The following is a 17,448-nucleotide window of genomic DNA, read 5'->3' as shown; positions in this document are numbered from 1 at the left end:
CTACCACCACAGCGGCAAGCTGAGGAATACAGATGAAATCTGTAGGAACAATGGCAGCCGAAGGGGCGGGCGGGGTGGGCTGCAGTGGAAGCTGGGAGAGGCTGACGGAGGTGGCGTGGTGGGAGTGGAAGAAGGCGATGGAGGACGCAGGCTGTGGTTGGGGTAGAAAGGGAAGTTTGGCAGGTGGAAGTAAATAAAGGAGGAGGAAGGTGGTGGTTGTGGAAGGATACGCAATAATGGCACAACACACGACTGTGCTTTAGTGGGGACTTCCTTATAGCAGTAACGAACCTCAGGGATGGAAAGTCGGGAGGCTCCTGAATCCCAGCAGACCCTCTTGAACGCTGACACCAGGATCTTTAGCTTCATGAGCTCTGCATTAATCTGGTCCTGCTACTGGGGAGTCTCTGCTTTCCAGTGCCAACGAGATCCTAGTTAATGCCCCTCCCTGCCAACTTCTGAAAAATCTAGTCAGCCATGCACTACTTAAATCCTTGTGTTGTTTCACCTCAGAATATAACAAGGCAGATTTGATCTTGCAGTTTTAGAGAGGCAGAAAAAGAGAAAGAGGGGTATTTAAAGATCTATCTCTAGTCTGTGTTCATTCACTTTACAGTAGCATTTGTCATCATCCACAGATCAGGGCTCTGCCAGTTTGAGAAATTCCCCAAGATTCTCAAACTACACTGCAACAAAAGGGTCTAATGGGTCAGAAGTGAAGAATCCTGACTTTTTCCTTTCTCCGGTGTGGGGAAGAAGGTCTGTCAGTCAATCAGTGGTCCAGGTTCTGTGTTGTCCTGACAACTATGCTGCAGAGGCATAGTCCCAAGAAGCCATGCAGGTGATTAAGCACAGTCTTGCCAACTGCCCTTAACCTTACTGATTGAGAGCAAGACCAGTAAATGAATAGCGATACCATTTAGATTAGTTCTAAAAGGATTAATATTATATTTGAATTTGTACAGGTCTGGACAGGAGACAAACTAGTCTTGTCTTAAAGAGAAGCATTCCTAAAGGTTTTTTGGGAAGGCTCCAGTTATGCCATCCCAAAAAGGATGGGGTTGTAAGGTGCAGAGATCTGTCTTCTCTGTTGTTCTGATCATCCTTTTCTAGAGCTGTGGGATGTGCCTGAAGGTTAATGAAAATGCAGAAGAAAAAATACAAAACATTACAAGCCATTTTAATGGCTAGAACTTATTTATAGCACATTTCTAAGCAACACCAGCAATAAGCAGCTCACTGAACATACAAAAGAATAATCATGGTTCGTTTTCCATGAGTCCCTGAGCAACCGCATCCTACTAGATTTCTGCTTCAGCCTCTTCTCTGGTCTCCCTAACTCCAGTTTAACCCATTTTCAGTCTACTATCTACTCTGTTGCCTAGATTATCTTCCTAAAATGTCACTCAGAATACATCTATCCACTCCTCAACGGCCTCCAGTGGTTACCATTTCTTACCACATCAATCAATCAATTTCATCATCTCTACTCACTGTACAATCTCTACCATCACCAAATCTGTCCTGTTTCCCCACAGAAAACCTCCATCTTTTGACCCAAGCCACTTCATCATGCCCCATTTAAGTCTCCATGCCCAAATTACCTTCCCTTGATGGTTATTGACACCCGCAACACCACCTTTTTACTTTAAAAAAAACAAACACTAGTCCTCTCTCTTCTTCCTTCCCTGATTTCCATCTTCAACTGTTCACTCTCCACTGGCTTCATTAGCACCACCTCCATAACCCTTCTATAACCACCACCTCCACTTCCTTGCTTCCAATTCTCTCCTTGACCCTATACAATCTGGTTTCCACTCCTTCCACTTCGTGGAAACTGCCCTCTCAAAGGTCACCAATGACCTCCTTCTTGCCAATTAAAAGGTCTCTACTCCATTCAACACTCCTTCAACACTCTCAACCACCTTTTTCTCCTGGAAACATTACCCAACTTTGTCTTCCTGATACTGTCTCTCCTGGTTCTCCCCTTACCCTTCTAGCCACTCATTCTCAATCTCTCATTCTAGGCTTCTTAACTGCCTCTCACTCCCTAACTGTGGGAGTCCCTCAAAAATCAGTTCTGGATCCCCTTCTGTTCTCTATCTACATCCACCCCCTTTGAGAACTCTTTCGCTGCTATGCCTTCAACTAACATCTCTATGCAGGTGATTCCTGAATCTACATCTCCAGCCCTCATTTCCCTCCTTCTCTGCAGCCTCACATTTCCTCCTGCCTTCAGAACATCTCTATTGGGATGTCCCACAAACACCCCAAACTTTACATATCCAAAACAGAACTCCTCATTTTCCTACAAAAACCCTTCTCCCCAGTCCCACAACATCCCAACACTGTAGACAGCATCATTATCCTCTCTGCCTCACAAACCTATAACCTTGGCATTATCCTTGACTCATCTCTTTCATTCAACTCATATATTGAATCTGTCTTCAAATCCTTTCAGTTCTATCTTCACAACATCGCTAAAATCTGTCCTTTCTCTCCATCCAATCTCCCTTGGCTCTCCCTCCCAGTCCCACAGCACTTATGCATATATGTATATATCTATAATTCAATTGTTATATATTGATATTTATATTGATGCCTGTTTACTTGTATTGATGTCTGTCTCCCCCTCTCCAGACTGTAAACCCATTGTGGGCAGGGATTGTCTCTCTTTATGACTCTATTGTACTTTCCAAGTGCTTAGTACAGTTCTTGGCATACAGTAAGTGCTCAGTAAATACCACTGAATGAATGAATGCTACTACATTGATCCAAGCACTTATCCTATCCCACCTTGATTACTGCATAAACCTCTTTGCCATTCTTCCTGCCTCTTGGCTCTCCCGACCCCAGTCCATTCTTCACTCTGCTGCCCAGATCAGAGCAACAGTCTATGTTTCCCCACTCGTCAACCTCCACTGGTTGTCTAGCCACCTTCATATCACCTACAAGCTCTTTACCAAAGGTTCTAAAACACCTGTCTGTTGAATCTATATTTTTCTACCGACTGCCATTCTATGGGACAAACATGTTAATGCAGCCAAGACTGATATCCTATGCTGGAAGGGTATGCCAGCCACAGAACACTGTTTCAACCAAAATCACATGTGCAGATAGATCTCACTTTCCGCAGCATCACCTCTGAAAATGGACAACTAAACACACAAGCACATACACACACAGGCTCTATTTCTCTCTCTCTCTCTCTCTCTCTCTCTATGTATATATATATATATATATATATATACTCTCGCCCAGCACACTAACTGCACTTCTTTCTCAACTCTCACACCTTTGATCCCTTGCTCATGACATTCTGCCTGACCAGAATAATAATAATAAAAATGATGGCAGTTGTTAAGCACTTACTATGTGCACAACCCTGTTCTAAGTGCTGGGGAGGATACAAGGTGATCAGGTCATCCCACATGGGGCTCACAGTCTTAATCCCCATTTTCAGATGAGGTAACTGAGACACAGAGAAGTTAAGTGACTAGCCCAAAGTCACACAGCTGACAAAAGATGGAGTTGGGATTAGAACCCATGACCTCCGCCTCCCAAGCCCCTACTCTTTCCACTGAGCCACGCTGCCAGAGCTCACACTTCCTTCAAATCTGCCGAGGTCCAGCTCTCCCCTTCTTCAAAGTCCTTCTGAATCCCACTTCCTCCAGGAGGCTTTTTCTCCAGTTGATTCCCAACAGACCCCCAAGCTTCATCAACCCAACCTCGGAGGTGGGATGGTAGCTATATGGCAGTAGAGACACTCCTGGGTCGGGTTTCCACAAAATGGTGCATGTGACGTCTTTATGCTATGCTGTATGTGGACACGACATAACGTACTGCCACCATATATAGGGAGGAAATGGCAAATTTTTCCTCACCTCAGGGGGGCCAAATGCGTGAAGTCAGTCCTGCCCAATGGGAGTTCCTAATCAGCTTTCAGGAACAAAGTTCCAAAACTGTACCAGTCCCAAAGGTGAAGTAAGTGGCTTCTGTTAGTCAACCAGTCAATCATACTTTTTGAGTGCTTTACTTTGTGCAGAGCACCATACTAAACGTTTGAGAGAGTACAATATAACCATAAACATTGCTTCCCCTCATAATCCTATTCTGTATCGAATGACTGACTTGGAAACTGTCTATATTTGCAATAATCCTGCTAATAGTCCATTCAAGAGAGACCACACAGTGCTTCACAATCTTGTGAGGTTTTGTAGCAAAGATGTCAATCGGGAACTGCAGTCCACTGCTAAAGACTAGCCAGTGTCTGGTTTTAGAACACATTAGAAAAGAGCAGGGTGAGGACACCTTGCTCCAAATGCATTGCAAAAGCCTGAACTACAAGGTGTTAATGAGAAGTAAGAAGTGGCTTGACCTAGAGGATTCTAATTCTTTCTCCATCACTTACCTGCTGTGTGACCTTGGGCAAATCACTTCTCAGGGCTTCACTTTCCTCATCAATAAAATGGGATTCAGTACGTGTTCTCCCTCCTACTTAAACTGTGAGCCCGATGAAAAACAGGGAGTGTGCCTGACATGATTACTTTGCATTTACCCCAGCACTTAGCAAAAAGCATGGCACATAGGAAGCACTTAAAAATTATTATTATGGCCCTTGACTCTGGAAAAAGCTTTGCTAATGGGTCTGAGACTCAGCCTTCATAAAACAATGTTTAAATTCTGGCCCTGTCCAGCTTCAGTGGGGACCAGGTGAGGGAATAATGGGGCAAAGGGAAAGAATTCAGGCTGAGTTAGCTAGTTGGATTATGGTGGTCAGTTCCATTTAGGGGCACAGCATTTACAAGTCACTTCTGAAGGAAGAATAAAGCAGCATCATTTCAACCACTGTTCTCTTATGTCAATCTTGGAGCTCCTTCTATAACCTGTTCTCACTCCAGCAACATCCTTGATGGAGCTCTGTTCAAACTGCCCTGAAAGGGCCACTTGGGGCCAGAAAGAGACCAAATGATTTTATAAAAACTTTCAATTTTTCTTTCCCTGCTCTTATCCTCTCCTTCATTCTTCCCTTCTCTCCCTCCCTCTGTTGCCCAACTTGTCTATCTTGCTGTCAATTGCAATAGCCTCACCTAAGATGCTCTTCTGACTAATCATGCAGAAATCCATCAATCAGTAGTATTTATTGAGCTCCTACTGTATGATAAGTACTTTATAGAGAGTACTTGAGAGAGTACAATAGAACTATTGGACAGGATTCCTGCCCTCAAGGAACTTCAAATGTAGTGGGGGAGGCAGACATTAAAATAAATAACAGGCTTAAGAAGCAACAACAGCAATAATTATTGTATTTGCAATCACTTTCTTCTATGCCAAGAGTTGGAGTAAGTAAAGCACAGTCCCTGACCCTCAGTCAAAGGTTATGACAGGGAGAACAGACATTTTATCCCCATTTTACAGATGAGAAAATTAAGGCAGAGAGAAATGAAGTGACTTGCCCAGGGTCACCCAGGAGGTAAGTAATGGAGCCAGGACTAGAACCCAGGTGTCTCTACCCCCCAGTCCTGTGCTCTTTCCATTCAGCCAACCTGCTTCTCAACAACTGAAAGAAAGAATAAAAAAAAACCTACCCCTCCCATTCCTCAGCTCTTCGTTAGGTGTGTGCTCCTGCCCTCTCTAGACTGCCAATGGTGCTGCTTTCAGGGAAAATGAACCTGTCTGCATAGTATGGTGATTATTAAAATCCTATACTGTGCGGTCACTGAACTAAGCACAGGGAAGAAGAGCAAGGTCATTGATTCAGACAGAGTCCAAGCCTGCAGGGGTCTCACAGTCTAGAGAGGAGGTTGGAAGATAGGGCAGACCATATCGGGAGACAATCACAGGGCCAATTCAGCAAAAAGTAACATTTTGACAACAACAAACAGAGCAGCTCTCACCTCTGCTGGGAAGGAAGAGTGCTCTTGCTCTCCTCCACTACAGGCCAGGCCAGGCCCCTGCCAGCTTTCACTGACACCTTCCCCATCACTCTGATGAGAAGGGCAGGGAGAGGGGTGCTCTCTCTGAGGAGCCCCCCGAGCTGGTCTGACCTGGGGGGTAAAGGATGTGAACCTCTTTGAATTTTTCAGCAGCTGGTGTTGGAAAGCACTATGACCTATTGGAAAGATCATAAGACTGAAAGTCAAAGGACCTGAGTTCTAATCCTGACTCTGTCACTTGCCTGCTATGTGACCTTGGGCAAATCAATTCACTTCTCTTTACCTCAGTTTCCTCTGTAAAAATGGGGACAAAATACCTCCTACTTGGACTCTGAACCCCAAGTGGTACAGGGACTGTGTTGAACCTGATTAACTTATATCTACCTCAGTGCTTAAAACAATGCTTGACACATAGTAAGTGCTTAATGAATAACAAAATTATTATTATTATGCCAGCACCTTAAGGAACAGCCCTTTCTTTGAGTGGCTACTGGCAAGAGCAGCAGACTTGTCTATAGCCTTCAGAAGCAGCAAGGCCTAGGGGATAGAGCACAGCCTGGGAGTCAAAAGGACCTGATTTCTAATACCAGGTCCACCACTTATCTGTTCTCTGACCTGGGGCAAGTCACTTAACTTCTCTGTTCCTCAGTTACCTCATCTGTGAAATGGGCATTAAGACTGTGAGCCCCATGTTGGACATGGACTGGATCCATTCTGATTAGTTTGCATCTATCTCAGTGCTTAGTTCAGTGTCTGGCACATGTGCTTAAAAATACCATTTTTAAAAAAAGACGGTCCTCCTTGGGGCACCCTCGAGTGAAAGTATCACCTCTTGGCCACAGAGAAGAACTGCAGATATCTGCAGGACCAGTGATGGGGCATTTTCACTGGCTGTCCTGGCTACCATTCCAAGATGAGGCTGGAGGAGCCAAGAGCCAGACTGCTACTCTTTTAAGACCTGGTTGCAGGTGGGTTTCACCCATCCCCTTCATCCTGTTATTTACACTTACCCAATCAATCAATCAATCATATGTATTGAGAACTTAGTGTCTGCAGAACACTGTGCTAAGCTCTTGGGCAAGTACAATGTAACACTATAACAGTCGGTAGAAACATTCCCTATCCACAGTGAGTTTACAGTATAGAGATGGAGACAGACATTAATATAAAAAAATGAATTATGGTTTCATGTATAAGTGCTGTGGGCCTGGAGGGGTGGAGTGAATAAATGGAACAAAGTAAGGTGACACAGAAGGGACTGGGAGAAGAGGAAAGAGGTCTCAGTTCAGAAAGGCTACTTGGAAGACATGTGCCTTTACTAAGGCTTTGAAAGTGGAGAGAGTAATTGTCTGTTGGATATGAAAAACGAGGACGTTCTAGGCCAGAGTAAGGATGTAGGTGAGGGATAGGCAGTGAAATAATCAAGATCGAGGTAGAGTCAGGAGGTTAACATTAGAGGAGTGATGTGTGCAGGAGAGCAGCAAGGGGAGGTAGAAGGGGGCAAGGGGACTGAATGCTTTAAAGTTGATGGTAAAGAGTTTCTATCTGATGCGGAGATGGATGGACAACAACTGGAGATTCTTTAGAAGTGAGAAAACATGGACTGAACGTTTGTTTAGAAAAATGATCTAGGCAGCAGAGTGAAGTATAGACTGGAGTGGGGAGAGAGAGGAGGTGGGGAGGTCAGTAAGAGGCTGATAAGATAAACAGGGTGAGATAGGATAAGTGCTTGGGTTAACGTGGTTGGAGTTTGTATGAAGAGGAAAGAGTGGATTTTAGTGAAGTTGTGAAGGTTAAACTGACAAGATTAAGTGATAGATGGAATATGGGTTGAATGAAAGAGAGGAGTCAAGAATAATGCCTAGTTTATGGGCTTGTGAGACAGGGCAGATGGTTGTGCTGTCTACAATGATGGGAAAGTCAGGGGAATGACAGGGTTTGGGTGGGAAGATAAGGAATTGTTTTGGACATGTTGAATTTGAGGTGAAGGCAGGACATCCAAGTAGAGATTTCATGAAGACAGGAGGAAATGTGAGACTGCAGAGAGGGAGAGAGATCAGGGCTGGAGATGTAGATTTGCAAATCGATATAGAGATGGTAATTGAAGCCTTGGGAGTGAGTTCTCCAGGGGAGTGGATGTAGAGAGAGAATAGAAGGGGACCCAGAACTGAACCTTGAGCATCTTCCACAGTTAGGGGGTGGGAGGCAGTGGAGAACTAAGTGCCAGCAAACCTCCCGCTGGCAGAAAAAGGTGGAAGAGATCAGAGAGGGGCAGAATATGACCTGATTTGAACCTATCTGCAAGACAGTATTTATCAGTCAATCCAAGAATCAATTCATCGATGGTATTTATTAAGCACTGACTGTGTGCAAAGCACTGTACTGAGCCTTAGGTGAGTAAATGTTGTTGGTAGACAATAGGAGCTTGTTCAGTACCCTGTTATGGATGGGATTCTAGTACTGCTCTCTACCTCTTAGATTGAGACAGAGATATTGCCTGATCTGAGCATCTTGTGTTTGGCCCATTGCTTAGCACAGGGCTTGGCACTTAGTAAGTGCTTAATTTAAGTCATAATTACTCGTACTTGGATTTGCTCCCTTTATTCACCCCTCCCTCAGCCCCATAGCACTTATCCATGATTTATTTATTTATGTTAATATCTGTCTTCCCCCATTTATACTCTATGTTCGTTGTGGACAGGGAATATCTACCAAATCTGTTATACTGTACTCTCCCAAGAACTTAGTATGGTGCTCTGCACCTAGAAAGCACTCAATAAATACAATTGATCAATTGCTTACTTTGGGGATTTGAGGGACATACTAATTCCAGTTCCCCCATAAACAACCTCCTGCTGGTAGCACCCACAGAGGGGAAGCCCAGGTTTGACAGGCAGAAAGGGATTGTTTCCTGGGGGGCCTGCGGGGGGCACTGGAGCTCTGGCTCCCCAAAATCCACGTTTCCTCCTTTAGTTTTTCTCCCCCTGCATCTCTCCCCTCCATTGCCACCCCCTAACCTGTCCCACTGGGGTGCGTTAAGGGGTGTGGGGAGCACTGAGCTTGATTTTCTCCTCTGGGAAACGTCGAGGAAAATTGAAAATGGTAATAATAAATTAGCGACCTTGCACCAGGCACTTAAACAGGGAAATTGGTTCTAATTCACCTGGGTTATTATGAGAAGTAGGGCATTCATCTTGAATTTTACACAATTACAAATTCTAATTACTTTTTTAGCTTCAGGTTATGTAACTCTATCTCCCCTTCCCCCTTTATCTGTTTATTCTTATGGGCTCTTGGTTGTCTGGCATTTATTTTATACTCTCTGCCCCACATACTTTGAAAATAATAAAAATAACACTTTAAAAGGTTCACAAATCCCCTTCTGGATTCTGCCGGAGTTTAATTTTTATTCAGGAGCTCAGAACTATTTGACATTGTCTCTCCTTAAAACATAGCCTCAAGACAATTGTACCAAACTGCAGGAAATCTGCTCTGAACCAAAAGATGGCCCCCTCAAATCTTGAGAATCTTCATTTGGTACAGGGCGCTGGGGAAAGTACACTTAATATTGTAAATCTGCAAGACCGGAACTTAGGGGGTTTGAATAGCTGAGTGACAGAGGTGGGTGGGACAGAGTAGTTCTTAAAAACCTTCCTCCATCCTGGATATTTTCCAAGACTGGATGTTCGCCTTTCTGTTGAGTTGGTTGGCACTTTCAGAGTTTGCTCGCTGACTCCTCTGTGTGTTTTGTATCTATCCCATTTCTCAAAGCAAAGACCCCTCCACTCCCCACCTACCCTCACCTTCAGACCAAGCAGAGATCCTGTCTAGAACCTCTAGTATCTCACTATTCAACCAGTCTATTTGTAACACTCTGTGGGGAAAAAACGCTCCAGGGGTCACCCTGAACACCACCCCAAACTATAATTCATTACCATTTCATTGGTCTCAGATTTGAGTTCCCATTCCAGTGCTAGATGGAAAAGAAACCTTAGCACTAGCATTAAAACCCAGTTGAGATGGTGCCTATATATTTTTATGCAGATATAGGTATGTGTATTTGCATTCAAATGTGTATGCCTATATATACCAGTTCAAATCCGGAACCTATTGAACACCTTTGATTGCCAAGGCTAAGGAATTTTCTGGGGGCAAGGGAATGGGAGGAGAAGGTAGGTTGGAGGGGGACGGGGGGAATGATCTTCCACTCTGCCTCTCTCCCTGCAGGTCTGGGAATTGTGTTCCCTTCCTGATTTACTTGAGATGAGCCAGGATCTTCTGAGCTGAGTTGCCCGGGGTCGCAGCCCCCAGACAATGACTGCCTGGCTGGATGCTGTGACCCCCAAGCAGCTCTTGCTCAGTGTCCCCACCAACAGGCCAGGGCTATCAGAGGAAGAGGGAGGGATTTCCGTTGTGGAAAGAGGAAGTAGGGGGGCGCAGGCTCTGTCCAGCTGAGCTTCAGAGTTGCTTTTGGCTGGAGCAAAAATTGGAGCTGGAACAGAACCTCACACATCTGGGGGCCACAATAGTCCTCTGACTCCCAAGCCCATGCTCTTACCACTAGACCATGCCGTGCTGCTACAATAGAGGTTGAAGACAGGATGATAGCCCTCCAGAAGCTTCAAATCTATCTGGTGCAGTTTAGTCACACACAAACATACACACACCCTCAAAATGGGTGCCCAAGCCAAATAATAATAATAATAATGTTACTATTAATAATAATAATGTTGGTATTTGTTAAGCGCTTACTATGTGCAGAGCACTGTTATAAGCGCTGGGGTAGACACAGGGTAATCAGGTTGTCCCACATGAGACTCACAGTTAATCCCCATTTTACAGATGAGGGAACTGAGGCACAGAGAAGTGAAGTGACTTGCCCAGAGTCACACAGCTGACAAGTGGCAGAGCTGGGATTCGAACCCATGAACTTTGACTCCCAAGCCTAGGGTCTTTCCACTGAGCCACGCATTATTACTAAGAGGCATGGCCTGGTGGGTAGAGCCCAGGCCTGGGAATCAGAAGGACCTGGGTTCTAATCCTGGCTCTGCCACTTGCCTGTTGTGTGACCTTGGGCAAGTCACTTAATTTCCTCTGTGTCTTAGCTCACCTGTAAAATGGGGATTAAGATTGTGAACCCCATCTGGGACAAGGATAATGGTCAACCTGATTATCTTGTATCTACCCCAGCATTTAATACAATCCCTAGCACATAGTAAGCTCTTAACAAATGCATTTTAAACAAATATATATTCCACACTTTTAATTTGTGGAGCACTTCTGTGTTACCAACACTCTTGTGAGGTAGAGGGGTGGGCATTAACCCCATTTTACAGATGTGGAAGCTGAGGCCCAGAGAGGCTTCCTCACTTTCAGAAGAGGATAAAATAAATCTTCCACTTTATTCATTTGGAGCTCTACCACACACCTCAGTCAGAGTTTCAAACAATGCAGAGAGCGTGTAGTAGTGACAGAGTGATAAAGGGTAAAGCTTCTTGTAGGCAGAGAATGTGTCTACAAACTCTGTTGTACCGTATCACTAAAATCTACCCTTCTCCATCCAAACAGCTGCCAATCTAATCCAAGCACTTAGCCTAGCATGGCTTGATTACTATATCAGCCTACTTGTTGACCTCCCTGCTTCCTATTGCTCTGCACTTCAATCTATATTTTACTCTAATGCCTGGATCATGTTTCCACAAAAACATTCAGTCCATGTTTCTCCAGCCCTCAGAAACCTCCAGTGGCTGCCCATACACCTCTGCGTCAAACAGAAACTCATTCCTTTGGCTTTAAAGAACTCAGTAATCTTTCCTTCTCTTTTACCTCATAGACTTCCTACTACAATCCAGCATCCTAACTTTGCTCCTCTAATTCCAACCTACTCACTGTACCTCAATTCATCTATTTCTCTGCCGAGCCCTCATCCTGACTCTGGCATGGAACTCCCTCCCCTTCATATCTGATAGACAATTACTCTCCCCACATTCAAAGTCTTATCAATATATCTGCCTTCCCTGACTAAGTCCTCATTTCCTCTTCTCCCATCCCCTTCTCTGTCACCCTTGTACAAGGATTTACACCCTTTATTCACCTCTCCTTCAGCCCCACACACTTCTGTCCATATCCATAATTTATTTATATCAATGTCTATCTCCCCCACTAGACCGTAAGTTCCTGTGAGCTGGAAACCTGTCTACCAACTCGTTCATATTGTACTCTCCCAAGCCCTTGGTACAGTGCTTTGCACATAGTAAGCACTCAATAATCGATCAGTTGAGGGCAAGGAAGCTGGGAGTGGTATAATTTCTAGCTAAGAAAACTGGATTCCAATTTTTGGCATCTCTACTTTGCTGAGTGGTCTCATCAAAATAATTTTAGCTCTTTCTGGATGGAAGTTTACCCATATTTCACTGGTGCTATTGTTATTATCCACCATTTATAAGTAACCACCTTGTACAGCTTGGCTGGTTTGATTTCATATATGAACTGGAATTTAGAGGAGATTTGGTCCTCATGACGGGGGCTGGATTACCACAGGGGTTCATACTTCCTTAATCATGGGAACGGGCTCATGGGGCCTCAAAAGCCTCTCCTTTCCACCTTATCTTTCATAATGAATATAAGGAAGTCCTGCTAAAGTAATGCCCCGGATGAGGACACCTTCCTCCTCCCACCTTCCCTTCTAGATGGTAAGCTCATTGGGGGGGGGGGGGAATGTATCTGTTATTATATTGTACTCTCCCCAGTGTTTAGTACAGTGCTCTGCACATAGTAAGCGCTCAATAAATAGGATTGACTGACTGACTGACCTTCAGTTCCCATCCCTGACCATGGCTTGCTGCCACCAGGAGAGAGGCACGTCAGGAAAAGCCACTGGATCACAATGGGGGCTCTGCTGAATCATGCTTTCTTCCCTCCTTCCCTTCTCCTCTTTCCCTCCCCTCTGACCCCTTGGTGAAAGGTCTCCTGGCTCCAGGTAATGATACTTTCTTCAGTTCTCTTACATCTCTGTCACCATTTTAATTGGTTGTACTGTAATGATTGTCATCGAGGATCATATGAAGGCTACCCATAGATGGTCCAGCCCAGGACTCTGACTTCTCTTAATACAGCATTGCTCATTGCTCTTGAAATGGTGAGTAGATGAGGAAGTGAGATAAAGAAGTAGTAGCTTAGGTGGGTAGAGAGGAAACTTCTCCCTTTCTCCTTGGGCTTCTACAACAATGCTCACTGTTCTCCCATCCCATCCACCCTCTATCCCCTTGGTCTCTCCTTGGCTTTCTTGTTCTCTTTTTCTTATTTTTCCTTTCCTCCTTAATATTAATAACAACACATTAAAGAAGCAGCATGGCTTAATGGAAAGAGCCCAGGCTTGAGAGTCAGAGGACATGGGTTCTAATCCCGGCTCCACCCCTTGTCTGCTATGTGACCTTGAGCAAGTCACTTCACTTCTCTGTGCCTCAGTTACCTCATCTGTAAAATGGGGATTAAAAGTGTGAGCCCCACTTAGGACAATCTGATAACCTTGTATCTACCCCAGGGCTTAGAACAGTGCTTGGCGCATAGTAAGCGCTTAATACATACCATAATTGTTATTATTATTAAGAACTTACCATGTGCCAAGCACTGTGATAGATCCGGTGTAATCAGATAAGACACAGTCTCTGCCCTTCGTGGGGCTGACAATCTAGTCTGTAGGAAGAAGAGATATTTAATGTCCATTTTACAGATGAGCAAAGTAAAGCACATAGAATGTTAGGGACTTCTCCCTAACAGATAAGTGGGGATAGACTGTGCCCTTTGCACTAGGCCACGCTGCTTCCCATATCGTTCCTCTTTCTTCTGCCTGGCTTCTTCAAGCATCTCAGGAGATTCTGTCCCTCCTATAGAACCTCTGATGTTTTCTATGCTCTCCGAGCTTGTGCTTGGGTTTATAAAGATCCAAAGTGTGTCCGGAATATGGCTGTGAGATCTGAATTTACCACGGAAGCCACATCCACCTTATCAAGTGAACATCACTCATGGATTGCACTTCACATCAGAAATCAAGCCAAAGTCATGAGAGTGTCTCCGGGGACACAGTCAGCTCATAGGAATTTAAAGCTGGGAAGAATATGTGAGGTTGAGGTATACATGTCATACAGTACCTGAGCTGCTGCTCCATGTTAGCTTAAAGTGAGAGGACTGTAAGGAGCTGTAAGGAGCTGCAATTGAGAAGCAGCATGGTATAGTGACTAGAGCAAGGTCCTGGGAGTTGGAAGGACCTTTGTTCTAATCCCAAATCCACCACTTGTCTGCTGCATGACCTTAGGCAAGTCACTTCATTTCTCTGGGCCTCAGTTACCTCATCTGTACAGTGGTGATTAAGACTGGGATGGAGATTAAGGCTGGGACTTGGACTGTGTCCAGCCTGCCTCGCTTGGATCTACCCCAGTGTTTAATACAGTGCCTGGGGATAGTCTCTTTTTGTTGCCCAATTGTACTTTTCAAGCGCCTAGTAAAGTGCTCTGCACACAGTAAGCGCTCAATAAATATGATTGAATGAATGAATGATTGAATGAACAAATGTCATCAAAAATGCAAAAAGGACATTTTAAAGATGCAAACAAGCCTCTCCAAAGCACCATAGCAGCCAGTGGTCAGAGGCAGCAGCAGCAGATAGAGCTCCCTGTCTGGAGATCCCCAGGAGAGCAGAGACACAAGGATTGATTGATTGGCTGATTGGTTGAAGACTCAGATCAATTTTAGTGCTCCTCAATCCTGCCCCAAGTCCCGTTTGTTTCTGCTTTTTGAAACTACTATGATGAACTTCTTCACCTAGCCCTCAGTCTTGTTTCAAATTCTGTTCCCTGACTTTTCCTTTTCTCAGTGATACTGTACTCCCTTGTCTCTCTGCCTCACCCTAGGTCTTACCTTCCAGACAGCTATAAGTCTCTCCCTTTCTCTACGGAATTACTATTTTTCTCACTTTATTTTGCCCTTTTCAATGACCTCAAAGTCCATTAGCCTCTAAACTGCCTAATCTCACCACCTTTCTCAGGTGAACCCTAGCCCAGTTTTTGGTCTTTAGTTGACTATTTTCCTCCAGGTTTGCCTTTCCTGGACACCTGAAACAACTGTCTCTATCAATTAATGATCTTTAACTGGGGATAAACCCATTCAGGACTACTGTTAGCTAACGTTTTCTTACTCGGAGTCTTTACCCTTTCCAGTCTTTTTGAAGATGATAATAAGTCCACTTTTGATTTCAAGGCAGATTTCTTTTCCTTGGATCCCTGATTACCCACCTCCTAGGTCCCATTTCTCTCCCCTTCCTGGTCTTTTGACTACAGCCTCTCGCCTTGCCGAGCCTTGCTCCACAGTTTCACTACCTTCATTGATTTTTTTGCTTTCCAGCTGCTTTGCCACGGTCTCTTTATCCCTCTTTTCCTAGACTATAAGCTCCTCGTGGACAGAGAGCACTCCTATCAATTCTATTTTATAAGAGGTTTCCCAGGTGCTCTGCACAAAGGAAACACTCAATAAATATCATTATTTGACTGATCACTTTGAGCCTTTTGCAATAGCCCTTATGTCTGTTTTCTCTAGGATGCTGGTTTTCCTCCACTCATTCACACTTTTCTCAGGAAAAAGGAATGTTTGAAAGGCCCCTTTTCCATTTTTAAATGCAAATCTACCTTGGTAGAAATAGTATTTATTTAGTGCTTACCTTGTACAAAGCACGGTACTAAATGCTTTGCAAGCACCTTGCAAATCATTGCCTATCCTGATGTCAAGCTTGAAAAAATTTATTTTAAGCCTAAGGAAAATAGCCATAGTATCCTTAGAAGGCTGGTATAGATTGTTTCATAAACACGGAGAAAGCATGCCCTCAAAACACATTTCCGTCTTTCCTGTGTGCTATCACACTCACCTGCACTCCCACTCAGTTTCCCTCCCTCTCCTGACAGGGCACTAATGTCCAAGCTCTATGATGTGATGCATTATCAGTTGCCATGCCAACTGTATCCCTCCATCCCTGCACCTCCCCATCCCCCCCAACTAGCAAGGAAACCAATCAGCATGCTCAGCAAAAATCACATCACAAAGGCACCAGTGAGTGACATTACCCACACATTCACCTTTATTCCTAAGATCTTGTTGAGGTTTGAGAAGAGTAGGAGGATTTCAGAACAACCTTCCAGCAAGATTTCTGCAAGGTGGGGTACAGAGAGTAAAGACATATGTGTGACTGTGTGGGAGTTGATTGTCTCTGGATATCATCTAGATACCTCTGGGTCTGTTCTGTGGTGTGTATCTATGTCTCTATGAGTCCATGCAGGAATCTGTGTCGTTATCTTTGGCTGCCTCTGTTCTTCATGTGAGTCTCTTCCTGTGTGTGATTCTTTGTGTCTATGAGCCTCTGTGGTTCTTCAGCTGAATTGTGTCTTTGTCTCTATGAGTGGCTGGGTATGAGAAGAGAAGCAGCATGGCCTAGTGGCAAGAGCACGGGCTTGGGAGTCAGAGGTTGTGGGTTCTAATCCTGACTCCGCCACTTGCCCGCTGTGTTACCTGAGCAAGTCACTTCACTTCTCTGGGCCTCAGTTACCTCATCTGTAAAATGGGGATTGAGACTGTGAGCCCCATGTGGGACAGAGACTATGTCCAACTTGATTATCTTGTAACTACCTCAGCACTTAGAATAGTGCTTGGCCCATAGTAAGCACTTACCAAATATCATAATTATTATTATAGGAATCTGTGAGTTTGTCTCTCAGAGTCCTATCCCATTGTGTTTGTCTCTGTGGTTTACTCCTCAGTGTGTGCTCTCAGCGAGGTCATTAATTCCCCCTTGCCATACCAAGAAGCAAACTTGTCCCCTCATATATCTCTGCTTACTCTGCGGAGGTCAACTGATCAATCGTAATCTTTTACTAAGTACTTATAGTATAACTAGCACTGTCGTGAATGCTGGGAGTGACTATGGACATTGATTCAGTAGGGGTTCTGACCTATCAGGGGTTCCCAGTCTAAGTGGAACCGAAATCAGACACATGGGGAGTAGGGTGGCCAGAGACAGTTATAGAAAAGTACGGGGAATGAAACGCAAAGATGGCACATATGCTACTCTGATGAGTGAGGACATCATAAGGTTTCCATTTTGTGAAAATTGGTCCAGAACTAAAGCATTTCTCTTGGGGGATTCTCAACCCCTCATTTGCTCTAGAGTCATTGAACTTGGATGCCACGTCAGAGCCATGGAAACTGTCATCAGGAGCTGCAGTGGAGGGAAGCTGGACCCTGAGAGTAAGTGTAACACATAGAAAAGCATCTGGTACCTTGTTGGGTTGGCCAACTGAAAACCAGGTCATCAGGTATGATGAAATCAGGTGAGTGGCCACCCTATGAGGGAAAAGTCAACCTGAATTTCAAAATGATGACAGACTAAATTCAAGAATTCTACAACAGGCAACCGCAAAAGAAACAGGGCTTGATCAACACTTCAGGCAGGTCTTTACCGGCTCCAAAC

General features: G+C 44.5%; 1 long non-coding RNA gene across 1 annotated transcript; it reads right to left on the bottom strand.

Annotated features, from left to right (window-relative positions):
- Positions 1–924: 924 nt before the first annotated feature.
- On the bottom strand, positions 925–15,917 carry LOC120638653. The gene is made up of 2 exons (XR_005660487.1): positions 15,853–15,917; positions 925–1,128 (listed from the first exon to the last, which is right to left on the bottom strand). It is a non-coding gene; the product is annotated as an uncharacterized LOC120638653 (long non-coding RNA).
- Between the last annotated feature and the right edge of the window lie 1,531 nt (positions 15,918–17,448).

This window comes from Ornithorhynchus anatinus, chromosome 10 (genome assembly GCF_004115215.2).
Source record: "Ornithorhynchus anatinus isolate Pmale09 chromosome 10, mOrnAna1.pri.v4, whole genome shotgun sequence".
NCBI lineage: Eukaryota > Metazoa > Chordata > Mammalia > Monotremata > Ornithorhynchidae > Ornithorhynchus > Ornithorhynchus anatinus.
The sequence above is the reverse complement of the archived record's forward strand: the minus strand, read 5'-3'. Positions and strand labels throughout refer to the sequence as shown.